Raw genomic sequence first — 13,799 nt, 5'->3', positions numbered from 1 at the left:
CGTTCTTGCCCCAAGTAGAATGCTCGCAATGAGACTCCCAGGGCTTTCACCATCGAAGCTCCAAAAGAGGATGCTCATGGCAAAGGATCATCACTTTCCTATGCTTGGTGAAAGGTAATAGAGCATGATGCCTTCATCTTGTTTGACCCTGGCTCTACTCACAACTTCATATCAACAGAGTTGGCCACCAAGTTGGGTATTCAAGCTTTTGCGATGGAAGATATTGTAACAGCTGACACACCTTTCAAGGGACAGCAAGCCTCTGTTAGTCCCTTGATTGGGAAGTTGAGGCTTCATGTCCAAAACTATGTCGACAAAAATGACTTTTTCATCTCTCCTCTCCCACATGAGGATGCTATCCTAGGGGTGCCATGGTTTGATCGCATGGTTGTCAATATGAAGTTCCCTGAAAGGAGAATCTACTTCACCTACAGGGGAAAGAACATGTATATAGATGTTAGTGAGCGTGGTCTCACTATTCCACTTGTAAATCCTCCTGCTTTTGATAAATCAATGAAGAGCTCAGTTTCTGCGTACATGATTTTTGTCAAAGAGTCTCTAAAATATCCTAATGTTTCTTCAAATGTAAATGATAGGAATCAAGAAGAGTTAGACTTGTCTAATTTTCTAAAAGGATTCCAAGATGTGTTCATCGATGATATCCCTATGGACTTACCTCCAAAATGAGGGGATGATGACCATCGAATTGAGCTCCTTCCAAGAAGCTCACCGCCTAACAAGCCTCCTTACCGAGTCTCTCAAGCTCAACAAGAGGAGATCATGAGGCAAGTACATGAATTGGTAGACAAAGGGATGGTGAAGCCTAGCTCCTCTCCCTTTTGTTCTCCAGTCCTTTTAGTGCAAAAGAAAGATGGTACATACCGTATATGTGTGGACTATCGAGCACTAAACCATATCACTATTAAAAATAGATTTCTTGTGCCTCGGGTAGAAGATCTGTTTGATAAGATACAAGGCTCTACAGACTTCAGTAGGATTGACCTTAAAAGTGGCTATCATCAAATAAGGATAGTGGATGAAGATATCTAAAGACCGCGTTCCACACAACGTTTGATATTTATGAATATCTAGTAATGCCTTTTGGCTTGACTAATGCACCAGCTACGTTTAATCGTCTGATGGAGAAAAATTTTAGACCTTATCGCAAATTCACTGGAGTGTTTGTTGATGATATCATCATCTACTCCAAGTCTTTGGAGGAACATAAGCAACATCTCCAAGTGATTTTTCAAGCATTGAGGGAGAATAAGCTTTCTCTCAACCAAAAGAATAGCGAATTTTTCCTTCAAGAGATTCAATACCTAGATCATATTATCTCTCAAGATGGTATCTGCATGGATCCGTCAAAGTTAAAGGTAATAAAGGCATGGCCTAACCTAAGGAATCTACATGAGCTAAGAAGCTTTATTGGTATGTGTGCATACTATAGACGCTTCATAGCAAAATTCTCTCAAATAACAGGACCACTCCATGACTTAATTAAGAAGAGCGTTAAGTATGTATAGACTGCTACGGAGCAAAATGCTTTTGACAAGCTCAAGGAGAAGCTTACCTCCCAACCAATCCTCATGCTTCTAGATCTCTCAAAGCCATTTGAGGTCCAATGTGATGCTTGTGGTGAATGCCTTGGAGCAATCTTGCTTCAAGAAGGGCATACCGTAGCATATGAGAGTCGAAGACTCAATATGGATGAACGAGTCTTGGGTATTTATGAAAAAGGTCTTTTGGCTACTCTACATGTCTTAGACACATGGAAGCACTACTTATTAGGGACTCCATTCATTCTACGAACTGACCACCAAAGTCTCAAGTATTCCATGATGCAAACCATGCTTTCCAACAAACAAATGAGGTGGGCAAATTTTCTTTCGCAATTTAATTTCCATATTGCTCACGTTGTTGGTAAGCACAATCAAGTGGTTGATGCACTTTCACGACGACCAAAAGTTAATGCGGTGTCTATAGCTACTCACAATGATCTATCGTCTATGACTGCTACTGACCCTGACTTTTTTAAAGACATAATGTTGGCCCTTGCTTTGGGAGTATGCCTACAATAATACTGTACATACTTCTAGGAGACAAACACCTTTTGAGATCATTGAGGGAAGACCTAAAAGTCCCTTGCTACTCAAAGTAAATGGGACCATCTTCGCTACCGATGAGTATACAAGAATCTTTTCAAAAGATTAAGGAGGCTATATCCATCTCTCAACAAAGGCAAAAAGCTGTTGCTAACAAGCACAGAAGGGCCTTAAAGTTCAAAGAAAATGATTGGTTCCTACTTAAGTTTCCTTAGGCTCAATTAAGGTAAACGACGGGCAAAAATCCTACGGGCCATCAAAAGTATTATGCTAAGCTAGCAAAAAGATTCTATGGTCCTTTCCAAATCTTGAAACCTATCAATGAGACGTCTTACCAACTCAAGTTGCCCAACCATTGGCTCATACACAATGCTTTTCATGTGAGCCTACTCAAGCCCTACAAAGGAGAGCCACCAAGTGAACCAATTATTGAAGACCCTTCCAAAGTTGAAGACCAAGAAGAGGTGCTACAACCCGAATCTATTCTTCGGCATGAAGACAAGGTACTATGACATGGTAAGATTATCTGACGGTATCTTATTAAAGTAAAGAAAATTATCCTTTTGAAGATGCTAGATGGATGTAAGGAGTACAGCTTAAGGATAGTATGAACCTTGTCAATGCTTACAATGCTACATTAAAGCAAATGTACAAATTTCTTATAAATGACCCATGTTTTTGTCTTATAAGACTAGTTCCCTTTTTAATTGTACAAATTTAAATAGTATGCATGCTTAGAATCATGTTTGTGATGAAGACATCTCTCAATCACCAAGTAGAATTTGTCACTCTACTATGGGAGAATGAAATGGACTAAAGAGCAGACATGCTTGTGGCAGATATGTCTCCCAAGCACCAAATGGATTGGTCATCCATCTTGGAAGATGTCGTAGGATAAAAAGGGATCCTTTACCCACTAAGTAAGATTGACTAATGACTAAGGCTTTATCTCTTCTACCTCATAGTCGAGGACGACTATGATTTCATGAGAGAGAGGTAATGTCATAAAATCTAATATCTAACCAACCCAAATGATTTTCTCATATTAAATTGATCATTTAATGTGGGAGAATAAACGGGAACAAGGGTTAGGATATAGACATGTGCTTATAGATCTATCTCAACACGGGGCCAATGGTAATGGGGCCCATATGAGAGATGGTCTATCAAAGAGCAAGGCTAACCACTGGAGCATAAAGACCTTAGGGTTAGCTTCATTGAAGACCTCCAATAGTTAGTGTAAAATTCCTTTGACCTTAGGTAAGCTAGGGCTGAGCTTGAGGTGGGAACCCGGCCCAAGGTTAAGGTGCTTGAGGTACTTGAGGTGCTTGATGACTGAGATGCTTGAGGTGCTTGATGATTGAGATGCTTGAGGTGCTTGTCATGCTTGAGATGTTAGGGTTGTACTTGAGGTAGGAGCTTGAGGGGCTTAAGGGCCAAGCTTGTGATGGGAACCAAATCCAAAGTTGAGTGGCTTGAGGTGTGCAAAAGTCAACACTAATCCCTACAAGGAGGGGACGAGCCCTACAAGAGGGGGGATGAGAGAGAACACTCACACACTCACTCAAGGCAAGCTTGGTACAAAAAGCAAAAGGGACACTTGTCAAGTTCCTCCTCATGTTGCCCTCATGGTGTGCCTAAAGCCTATTGGTTGGCCAAGGGGTCCAATGATAATTTAGAAGATTTAATTAATTGTTTTTACATTTATCAAGTCCTCTCTCTCAAAGGGGAAGGGGGGACACTTGTCCCAAGGCTACCCTTGTTACTTGATTTACCTCCTGCTTGTGATGGGCTAGAATTGGAGGGGTCCAATGAGCTTCAAGCATGATCTGCAAGGGGGGGTCGACCACGGAAGCTAGGGGCATGCTTGGGGGGTATACTCTCTTCCCCCCCCCCCCCCCCACACACACACACACACACACACTCACACACTCATTGTGTGAAGTGCAAAGTGCAAGAGCTCCCTCTGCTTCTCCAAGAAAGTAGAGAGGTTGAGAGCCTACACCAAGACTCTTGGCTATGGAATGCAAATCCAACCAAGAGCCATGCTTCAATGCTTAAGCTTGCAATCTTCTCCATCTTCATTACCATGCTATTATGTATGCTAGCAAGAAGAGTGATGATAAGTGAGGAGCTAGTTCTTTCTCCTATGAAATGTTTCTTCTTTTTCTTCCCTACCCTCATTCCCTGCTAGCTCTCTCCACCTTCAAAGGTGTTTGAGGTCTTGGGACTGAGGCTTGGGATAGTTAATGCTTTCCACAATGTTTATGTTATGCTCGTGATGCATGAATCTTTTCATCTTCATTGCATCACCTAGGTCACAAGGAACACAAAGATTGTATTGTAACAAGTCTCTCTTGATGGGAGAAATCATAATACAAATGTCTATTGGAGGGAGCACCGGCTCCATATAAATTTGGTCCTTAACTGTTGTCATGTTCTCTAAACTCTCTCTCTTGCAAAAGTATTGTTTATGCCAAGTTAACTAAATGCTATGTTTATGTTGCTACTATCAATTATGTTCACCCGCTATGCTCACAAAGTAATTTCACAAAAGTACTCTCTCTAATTTCCTCTACTCTCAAGTTAATAGGCCAATTCCATTAAAAAAAGCCCATTCTGCTTCAACATCAACATCATTGTCTCCTTCATAGAAGACTCAATAATAGCTGCATTTGTAGTGGAACCGGCATTTGTAGTGGAACTCGCCTCTTTCTTCTTAGCCTCTTTGGCCTTCAAGTTAGGACACTGCTTGGTCAAGTGATCATTAGCTTTACAATAATGGCAACACATCTTCTTTTTTCCCTTTTCAACAGAATTCCCATACGAATTTCTGCAAGTAGAAGAATTAGGAACATGTGATTTACCACTTGTAGTCTCGTAGAAGAACCATGAGAAGTGGCTACATTGTTGTTACCACCTTTTCTTTGAGCAACAATAAAGGCCTATTCAATTGTATGCTGTCTAGTTCTGTTTTTTCTGGAAAGTGACTCTTGCAACAACAATGTGCGTAATGAATAAACTTAACAACTTCTGGATTTCCTAGGGTCATAAGTCTCCAAGTACTAGCAAAAGTCTGGTAAGAATCTAGCAAAGCATCAAGAACAATCTGCATAAGGGAACTGTTAGAAATGATTTCACCTGCATAAATAAGTTGCTCATTGATATCCTTGATACCACCAAGGAAAGTGTCCATATTGTCTTACTCATGCATAATCTTCACCTCCAGCTCTTTACGCAGCAATGCAATTTTTTCCTCATTTGCGACTTGCATAAAGACCAGCTTGAATATCCCAATCATGTTTTGCAGATTTCATTGAACGAATGTGAGGAGTAATAGTGCGCGTCACAGACAACGCAATCAGTGCATGAGCCTGCACATATTTTACATCCCAACGAGCTTACTCAGCCGTGGGCAAAACAACTCTAATAGCAGCAATCTTGCCACCGAAACCTGCAACATAATCAACATTGCCTACATCCTTAGAACTAGGGCGTACATCAATGCCCTGCACAATGTTTCAAACGCCCTTTCGTACTAGAACATGTTGCATCATATAAGCCCACATAGTGTAGTTGTCCCCATCCAATCTATCCTCAACAGCAAACATCTTGAATACATTTGTGTTGCTATCAGTCATGGTAAATGTTGCACCTGATGTAAAAACTACCCAAAAAGAGGAGAAACAAAGCTGGAACAACATGTGTTATATAGTACAAAGAACACTATAAGGGACTTGTTATGCAAAAAACGGCATTGAAAAAAATCTGCACAAAATGACAAAATAGCTTGCACAGTACTGCTTGTGGTGGAAACAAAGTCCGAAATGAGCTCACAAAAATTGGAGAAAGTCAACAAACATGTGTTGGAGCTTCTGGCAACTAAGCTCGGGAGGACACAACTTGCTCTTATTACAATTGTTAGAATTAGGGTTGCAAGAAAACACACGTAGCTTGGAGAATACGTAGGAAGCTCAAGGCACACAACAGAGAGTGTATTAGTTAGTGTGCAATGGAAAGATAGATAGCCCTATACTGATGGGCATATATACAATGCATGGGGGGAAAACCTCATAGTGAGGGAACAAAAGCCAGGGCAGTCCTACGTGTGTTCACACACATCACTACCACATGTATATGGTAACAAACACACTTCTTCACTTACTAATGGTAATGTAAGTAAGGAGGGTAGTAAGCTCATTGGTTTCCCAATAACATGCCCACATTTAATCAATCACACATAGACTAGAAAGTGAATCCACCAATGCCACAATTAGTTAAGGGCTTTATATAATAGAAGGCACTAGTCTAATCAAGCCTCTGATACCAATAATTGGAAGGCACTAGTCTACTCAAGCCTCCGATACCAATAATTGAATAGGGATTCGCCTGTTGATGATTACAATGGACTCTTTATGGAGGATGGAATCTAGGGCTAGCAACCAAGTTGACATCCTACTTCTCCCACTAGGGTGTTTAGGGCTTGGAAAGGAGGGTTATACCATGGAATCTTGAAGAAGACCATCTTCTTGGTTCAAGGAAATCTTTGCAAGAGCACAAGTTGTGTTGTAATCAAACCTCTCTTTGAGAGCGAATTATAATACGACTTTTTGGAGGGGGAACCAGCTCCAAGCAAATGTGGTCCTCATCAAGTTTTCACTCTTGATTGTCGTATTCGCTTTGAATTATGGACATGATTTTAGTGTTTTAATGTGTAATTGTGTAAAGAAATCAGTTGGACATAACCTATAGTCTCCTCTTTTTAGTTTCTCTCAAGGAAAACTCTCTCCTTTCATATGTTAAAATTCCATTGAATATAAAGTAAGTATTAGATTCTCTGACATTAGTATTAGAGCTGAGGTTTTTCTTTTCTTGCCTAAGAAGAGAGGTCCTTGAGTAATCTATGAAAGGTTAGAGTTGTTCATTGCAATAGGGTAAGTGGGACTGGGATTTATTATCTCAGTTGGCATGCATGTTTACAGGGTACGAGGGACACCAACCGAAACTATGGTCTTAACAATGGAGTCTTTCGGACTTCCTTACGGCTTTGAGCTATTAGCCGCCCGATAGGCACGGATGCTAGCTTAGCACTGTTAAACCCAATCCACTACTCTTTGCAATTAACAATATTCTAAACCATGGGTGTAGTTACTCCAAGTGCTTATTTTTTTAGGATAAGAGTAGTAGTAGTCAAAGTCTTGGAAGTGCCAAGGAAAGAGCTATCATATACATACAAGAAAATTTAATCATGGCACAACATAATCAAGAGAATGTAATTAATATTAGCAACTTAGATCTGGCTCATGGTATAGCAGTTGTAGAGTAGTTAACTACTTTGTTGATAAGTTACAAGAAGCAATGGGAAACCTTATTTTGCAAGCGGAGGCTCAAAGCCGAATTCAAGTGCTTCATGTTCTCCCAAATGCCCAACAAGAGAGAGTTCTTGTTGTTAGGCCTCTTAGTGAGACCCCAAAAGAGGAATCTCTTTGAGTAATGAAGAGGAAATGCCCGAAGGGCCTCCAAGGCAATCTATTCGAGAAGAATATGCCTCGAACTTTCAAGGGAGAGGTATGAAAGCGACATCCCTTCTACCTCTAAAAGTGATGCTACCCCAACAAGACGGCGGGCACGGCAACCACCTAGTCCTCCCAAGAAGAAGAGGAAGTCATTAAACACTTCCTCCCATGCAAATCCGAAGAAGGGAGAAAGAAATCCAAGCAAGAGGAAGCAAAAAAAGTGGTCACCATCCTCGCCTTCTTCTTCCTCTTCCTCTTCCTCATCACCATCTTCTGATACAAAGGATAGTGAATTTCCACTCAATAGAGAGAAAAGAAGGGGTAAACGGAGGAGCTATGCAGCATGGAAGAGGTCATAAAAGTTGAAAAAGCTCAAAGAGGGAGGAAAGAACATCACTTTCCTTACCTATGGTGGAACCTTTGGAGCAATTGACAATGTGTTAGGCAACAATTTGACACAGCGTTTGGAGATGAAGATTTTTCAAAATCTTTAAAGCTCCAAAATGTTTCTATGAATTTCCAAAAGTCCACCCATCAATGGTGGGCAGCCTATGTGCTCAAGGTGAAGCTCCTAAAACATGGAAAGCTCTGAGAATTGCTATTATGAAGCAATCCCTTGCAAGTGATGCCAAAGACAAAGTCCTCATGGAATGATGAAGCTTGAAGATGGGTCTATTCAAAAGTATGTGGATAAAAGCCACTACCTACAAAAAGATAGACTTTGAGGAACAAAAGTAACAATTTTGTGATGGCCTATATGAGGAGATGAGTGAGTATGCAAACTCACAAAGACCTAAAACTATCTCAGCACTCATACATCACACTATGGTTGCCTCGAGGATTCGTTTCCAACAAAGGAGTAAGAAGGGATCAAGGCCAATGAAGCTATGGAACCACCTAAGCAAAAAGGGTAGAACAATGTGACACAAAATTTCTCCCAAAGCTAACAACAACAATAAAGGAAAGGCAAAGGAAAAAGACTACAAAGGTAACAAACTTTCAATTGAAGAGGTTGAGCGTAATGGCAAAGAAATGTTTCAAGTGTGGAGAACGAGGTCATGTTTCTTAGGCATGTTTCAAGAAAAAGATGCACCTGACTCAAGAACCCAATTCTGTACAGCATAGTCATCAATGGCAACCAAAATTGCTAAATCCATGGCAGATGCGAGATAAATATCTCCATCAAAATATTCAACAAAAACATTGTTGATCTCTTCAGTCTTTATACTGCTTTCTTTAGTCTTTTCTTCTTTCTGTGTCTTGTCTTTATCTGTCACTTCCAAACGTTGATAATTCATGCATTTAAAGAGTATCTAAGAGAATTCTTAGAAATTTACAAGGACGACTTAGGCGTGCATTCTAACCTGAGAAACAAACACATAGAGCATCTAAAAAAAATCTTTGAGAAATGCAAGGCTTATTGTTTCTTCTTAAATCCTAAAAATGTGCCTTCATGGTAAAGAGGAAGGCTATTGCAAAGGAGCACCACCCTCTTATGCTTGGGGAAAAATAAGAGAGATGATGCTTTCATACTGTTTGATCATGGATCTACCCACACCTTCATTTCTATTGAGTTAGCTACTAAGCTAGGAATTCATGACTTTGAGATGGAAGATGTGATATAATCAAACGTAGCTTTCAAAGGACAAGAGGCCTCAGTCACTTTGTTGCTTGGGAAGCTAAGGCTCCATGTGCACAGCTATGTCACACAAAAAAAAATCTTTCCACTCAAGCATGAAGATGTTATCCTAGGGGCACCATGATTTGATCGCATGGCTGACACTATGAAGATTTCTAAGAGAAAAGTCCTCTTTTCTTTTAGAGGCAAGGATGTTGCACTGGATATAAATAGCGCGGACAACACTACACCACTTGTTCATACTCAAAATTTTAGACAAAATAATGAAAATGTCTCTTTCGTGTTACATGGTTTTTGTCAAGTAGTCTAAGAAAGATGTAGGCGTTCTTAATGAAGTTAAAAATGAAACTAAAATAGTTTCCTAAATGAGTTTCAAGATGTGTTTATAGATGACACTCCCAGGGAGCTACTGCCCCAAAAGGGGACAAGATGATCATTCCATAGAACTTCTACCTGGTAGTTCACCTCCTAATAAGCCTCCTTATAAGGTCTCACTGGCTCAACAATAGGAGATTATGAGGCAAGTGAACAAGCTTGTGGAAAGAGGGATGGTCAAGCCTAGTTCATTTCCATTTTGTTCATCGGTTCTACCAGTAAAAAAGAAAGATGGTACTTATAGAATGTGTGTGGACTATCAGGAACTTTATCGGATAACCATAAAGAATAGATTTCATGTTCCTAGGATAGAAGATCTATTCGATAAGCTACATGGTTGATAGTGTCTAAAGACATTCATAAGATGGAATTTTGAACAAGTTTTGGTAGTATATGAATTCTTGGTTCTCCCTTTTGGGCTTACCAATGCACCGGCTAACTTTAACCAAATGATGGAGAGGCTCTTCATACCTCATCGAAGCTTCACAGGAGTTTTCTTTGCCTGGATCAAACAGTATGAAACCACAAATAGTTAATATTTAATAGTTTGATTCAATATTTAGGTCATATTACCTTCCAAGCATGAATCTGAATGGACCCTAAAAATTTGGAGGTAATAAAAGGATGGCCTATACCAACAAATCTACATGAATTGAGATGCTTTATAGGAATGTGTGCATACTATAGGCGCTTCCTAGAAAAATTATCATTCATAGCAGGGCCATTGTTTGATTTGACTAAAAAGTGAAAGAGTGATGTGCGTGCGGTGCAGTGTGAGAGAGGGAAGAAGAGAAGTGCACGGTGTTGTGTGGGTGGAACAAGCCTTCAAGAAGCGGGGAGCTCCTTATTCACTGTATAAGTACATGAATAAGGTAGTGGTCCGTGGTTGGTCATACACCAGACATAATTGAGCACATTTTGGAGAGTGTGGGCACAAAGTTGCAGAGAGTTTTGCAAGCATTTATGGCATAATTGTGAGTTGACTTTTCAGTTGATTTGGATGCCCATTTGATGCAGGTTTGGTGCATGCTTTGATGCTTGTTTGTATTACCATGTGGATGCACATGCTTTGATGCTTGTTTGTATTACATGTGGATGCACATGTTGTGTCCTTTTTCACGACGGTATTCTTCATTTTGCAATGGCATATGTGGGATGATTTTCAACTATTTTTTAGCATTAATTTGTGCCATATTTTGGCTGGTTTGCATCCAGGTTCTTGCTAGCTAGTAATTGCCTTGCTTGTAGAGTGCGATTGATACACTTTGTCTTTTGGATTACAGGATTGTTTTCCAAGTTCAGAGAGTTGAGACTTTGGGGCAGCTCATATATGCATGAGCGCGGATTTTGCGCATGGTTTGCTCATGGTTTTGAGCATGTTTATGGCATGTATGGTTATTATGGTTAGATAGCTGGAATACTATCAAAACTGTATCATATTTTTTTGCAATTTTGTGTGTTCATGCGCATGGTTTGCAATCGCAAATTGATACTCAGTGGTTGCTTTGCCATAGTGTTTTGGATTATCATTGTGAGAGTGTTTTCTTACCTAATTATGTCATTTGACATGTATGCAACAATCTCTTTAAGAGGGAGATTGTTGATAATAGATTCATTGGTTACCGCATAGTGCTCTTAGAATAGAGCGGTTTTTGGCATCATTCGAGTGGTTTTGCTCACTTGTCTCATTACATTGATCTCCATATTTGCTAATAATTCTCTTAGATAGCTTATGCCTAAATGTATGATGTATTTTGACGGTGCTTGGTGTATGAGTTAGCCAAGCTTTGGCTATTGTCAATTGATCATTTTGTGCTTGACCTTGTTCACAGGTTATCACCATGGATTTGGCAAGTACATCATTGTCAAAGTTTACACTTTTCCATACGAGGTTTGATGGTGCAAACTTCAAGCATTGGAAATTAGATATGCATGATTCATTCATGGATATACTTAGGCTAGAGGCTGATGCGTGTGAGTTGGAGCTAGACATTGCCCTTGACACACAAGGTCCAGGACAAACATATGCTTTTGGTACGCATGTGATATGCAATGGACATGAGGGTGGATTCCAAGGATTGGAGTCTGGGTGTTAGGATGATTGCCATGAGTGGAGTTTTGAGCCAGATTTGATTGAGATGGTCAAGTTGGGAGAGATTGTCAGGATTGCATTATCATTCGGGAGTCTCATGTGCGAGATATTGATCTTGAGACCCGAACTTGCATTTGCAATAGGTGCATTCCAATTGAAGACTAGTTGTAGATTTGCATGAGCATATAAGCAAGGGCTCATTGGTATTTTTGCTCTCTTGCTCCTCTTACACACACCAAGGCAAGCTCTCTCTCTCTCTCTCTCTCTCTCTCATGGGAGCTCAAGAGGAGACCATCATGCTCAAGCACTTGGCTATGGATGCAAATCTAAGCAAGTGAAAGCAACTCCTTCTTCATCTTTACTACTCTATCATGCTAAGCTATGCTAATAGCTTGCCCTTGAGTAAGCATATACGGAATACAAATTCTCTTGCTTGAAAAATACTTCTTTCACCCTCATCTACCTTTTACCCTGTAGTTCTTTCTCCCTATTGGGGTGTTTAGGGCTTGGGAAGGAGGGTTATACCATGAACCTTGAAGAACGCCATCCTCTTGGTTCAAGGAACCTTCCGCAAGAGCACAAGTTGTGTCGTAATCAAACCTCTCTTTGAGAGAGAATTATAATACAAAGACATTTTGGAGGGGAGACGGCTCCAAGCAAATCTGGTTCTCATCAAGTTGTCAATCTTAATTATGGTATTTACTTTGAATTATGTGCATGATTTTAGTGTTTTAATGTGTAATTGTGTAAAGAAATGAGCCTGACACAATCTATACTCTCCTCCTTTAGTTTCTCTTAAGGAAAACTCTCTCCTTTCATACGTTAATTTTGTTGAATTTAAAGTAAGTATTAGATTCTTTGATAAGCTTGACACACAAATTCCAAACCAACAAACATTAGGTAACTTGCAAAGCCAAGACATATGTTATCTCGACCTTGTTGGCAATCTTTCCCATTCATCCATGAGCTTGTCTACTGGTTTGTCATAAGACCATCAGATTGACAGTAGCGCCAAGTGTCTGGGTGCTCCTTCTTGCATCTATCTAATGCTATTTAGCTGCTTTGGTGACTCACTCGAGTGGTAAGCCTCGTCTATAGACCATTTACACTGCACCTCAAGAGCTTGAGCATCACCTTTCCAACATCTGGCTTCTCTTGGTGGCACATCACGCAAGGCTCCTGCTTCCATCAACATCTTCATTTTAAAATTCATCACCATTGATGTATTGACCAATTTTAAAACTGGTATTAACCTTTTTTAGAGATCAACAAGGGTGCATTCCCACCATGCGAATCTTTATGTCTTGAGAGTCATGTGGAGTGTAAATCAAAAATTATTTTGTTGTGCACAAAGTTGATCCTCTCGACGAGGCCTATGAATCGACATGAATGGATTCTGATTCCAACAATGTTGAAAACTTAGGGTTTTGATGGTGACTTAGGGTTTTTGCATAAAATTTCAAGATTTGATGAAAAAGGATTGGCTAAACCTCTTTGTTTGTGCATATAAAAACCCTCTACTTTCTAATGAATCCAGTGAGTGTTGTGTTCATTGAGTTGATTCTCTCTAATCGACCCTAATTCTCATCATTTCGGAGAAAATCATCCGTGCATTTTCTTTGTGTTGTCAGACGATTGCTCCTTGAAGTGCCTTTGGGTGCTTTCATTTGCATTAAGGCTCAACACTATATACCACGTGTCTTAAAAGAATGGGGCACAATTTTCACGACACTCATGATTTGTTTGATGGGTTCGACTTTACTTTTTATGCCCCAGTAAACTTTTGTTAGGGGCAGCTCACTTCATGACCAAGCGAAGTGGCTAGGGTAGCAATGAAATGCAGGGTGTTGGGTTGCCAGGGGGAGGTTGTGGGTTTGAGACTCGGGTGCGCGGGGGGTGGGCAGCGCTGGCGACGTTTCTGGACTATTAAGAGATTCTAAGCAACTGTTGAACCCCTTTCGAGGGTTCATTACACTTCAATCTGTTTTGGCGTCCGAGTGTGACACGGTCCTACCTAAGGTCGAGGTGGATGCAATCATACGTGAGGTCAACAATGTGATGACTGGAAATTT

This window comes from Adiantum capillus-veneris, chromosome 17 (genome assembly GCF_014529385.1).
Source record: "Adiantum capillus-veneris isolate H3 chromosome 17, ASM1452938v2, whole genome shotgun sequence".
NCBI classification, from domain to species: Eukaryota; Viridiplantae; Streptophyta; class Polypodiopsida; order Polypodiales; family Pteridaceae; genus Adiantum; species Adiantum capillus-veneris.
The sequence above is the reverse complement of the archived record's forward strand: the minus strand, read 5'-3'. Positions refer to the sequence as shown.